Source organism: Octopus bimaculoides, chromosome 18, assembly GCF_001194135.2.
Source record: "Octopus bimaculoides isolate UCB-OBI-ISO-001 chromosome 18, ASM119413v2, whole genome shotgun sequence".
Classification (NCBI taxonomy): domain Eukaryota; kingdom Metazoa; phylum Mollusca; class Cephalopoda; order Octopoda; family Octopodidae; genus Octopus; species Octopus bimaculoides.
The window spans coordinates 10,278,878-10,281,343 of record NC_068998.1 but is presented as its reverse complement, the minus strand read 5'-3'; the positions used below and the strand labels follow the sequence as shown (position 1 = coordinate 10,281,343).

The 2,466-nt window shown below is 39.2% G+C and overlaps 1 protein-coding gene across 1 annotated transcript in view; it reads right to left on the bottom strand.

Moving 5' to 3' along the window:
- The window catches only part of LOC106874748 (intersectin-1-like), a 195,361-nt gene that overhangs the window by 183,708 nt on the left and 9,187 nt on the right, over nucleotides 1-2,466 (bottom strand). The gene's annotated exons all lie outside the window — the stretch shown is intronic.

Sequence of the window (2,466 nt, the reverse complement as noted above, 5' to 3'; positions counted from 1 at the left end):
TAACCCCGTTAGCGAAAACTTGGGTGGTCATTGTAGCAGGGTTCATTGACAGTGGAGTCAGCATCATGGAAGACATGGGTGGAACACCCATACCTGTAGAGAAATGGTTATAAAATAAATACACCACGCTACCTTTCCTTTCCGTCTTTCTTTCTTTCATTTTTTTTTTTTTGTTGTTGTCTTAATTTTTTTTTTGGCAACAAGTAAATTTCAAAGTGAAAGGTTGTGTCCCTGGATTTCATGTCAGTGAGAGACAGAATGTGTTTGTGTGTGTGTGTGTTTGTGTATGTATGTATGTATGTATGTATGTGAATATGCATGTTGTGTTTATTTGAACACAATAATTACCTCTGCCTTAACGAAGGCAGAGGTATTGTTTTCAGTCATGTTTGTTTGTTTGTTTGTTTGTCCGTGGACAAGACATCTCAAGAACTGCTGGATGGATTCAGATCAAACTTTCAGGGATGTTTGGCCTTGTGACTGGCACAAACTTATTAGATTTTGGGATTGATCTAGTACCAGACAAGGATTCTGGATTATTTTTCCTGTTTTTTAACTTAATTCTTGAGAGTGGTCAGGTTCATTTATAGTATTCTCGTTTGTGAGAGCAGTTGAGTTTATTTCAGATATTCTCATTTTAAAAATCATCTCCAGCTAATCGTTGAAAGGATGTTGGTGTTGCTTTGGCGGAGGTTTGCGCTCTCTGAGTGTTCTTCTTCATGTTTATAATTAGATGCAGGTATGGTTGTGTGGTTGGAAAAATTTGCTCTCAAACCATATGGTGTATATGTGTGTGCATGCACATGAGTGTCTGTATACATATGTATGTATGTATGTATGTATGTATGTGCCTGTATGTGTATATATGTATGTATGTGTGTATGTGGTGGTGATGATAACGATGGTAGTCTCTTCTAGTCTGAGAAAGATGATTCTGCAATCTCTTGCTGAACGACCTTCACAAATAATTTGCTTATAGTGATCAAATACTTGTACTGCATAATATCTCACACCCTCCATCAAATTGACATCACCTGTACAGGTGCATAGTGTACCACACAAGTATTAAAGTGATTGCAAAGTAACACGAGATAAAGTGTTTTGCTCAAGAATATAACACTCCAGCTGGGCCAGGAATCATGAATGCAACACCTTAACCACTAAGCCCTGTGCCCTCGCATCGGTATGTATATGTAAGTAGAGGCTCAGAGGTGATTCCACACCACTGTTATTCCCAGGTTTACTCTGCCCTGGAGCAGTAGAACCCGTTAGGTTCCCAGCTATGGGTTAGTTAGCAGATGAACCACTTGGAGTGAAGTACCCTTAGTTCTCATTAGAAGAAACTAAATTTGCATAAAAACCTGAAGGGCAGCTGATTTCTGCTCGTCTCAACCTCTGTTGTGCCACTGGTTTTATGGCTGATTGCACCTAAAACTGTGTTCAGTGCAATGGAACACTTTACCCATTCAAATAAAAATTCCCACACAGGAATTTCTTGAACTCTTAGAATGTTTACACAGATTTAGTGAGCTGAGGAAGTTGTGTTACTTGGTCACAAATATGTATGTATGTATGTATGTATGTATGTATGAGGGGGTTCTGAAAAGATCCTGGTTTTCAGTAAAAGAAAATACAGGAAGGTCAGCTAATTTTGATTCTGTACAACATATTCCCCTCTCAGATTCACACACTTGCTGCAGTGGACCTTCAGTCTTCCTAGCCCCTGTAAAAGAACTTGGAAGGTTGGGCCTCCAGCTAGGATTTTTGCGATACCTTTATAGCCAGGACCTTTTCAGCACCCCCTTGTATGTATGCCAATGGGAAATGTGGGTGACCAGAGTGAGCCGAGATGCGAATGTGGATTACGCTCACTTGGATTACGCCATAACACAACAGCATAACAACATGCCATGTATGTGGTAAGGTTTGTCTACCAGCAGCAGGCTTGAAACATCACATGAAAGTGCATGGTGACCAACAAGTGGCTTGTGTTGTTGGAGACATGAGACTGGTCATGAATTGCTTTAGGCAATGACTATACTCAAGAGCAAGGAAGCAGCCATCATATATGAGTGTATAGACATGTATGTATGTATGTATGTATGCATCTGTGTGTGCATGTATGTGTGTGTATACACATTATATATGTATATATATAATCATCAGCATTTAACGTTTGCCGTCCATGCTGGCATGATAAATATATGTATGTATGTATGTATGTATGTATGTATGTATGTATGTATGTATGTATGTATGTATGTATGTAGATATAGGTGTATAAGATGGTAAGAATGACTCAATATTAAAGATTTTAGTTGACCAGAAGAATAAATGGCCTATATCAAATTTCAACACAATATCTGGATAAGGTGTGTGTGTGTGTGTGTGTGTGTGTGTGTGTGTGTGTCTGTGGTGTGTGTATGTGTCTGTGGTGTGTGTGTGTATGAGGTGCACGTGTGTGTG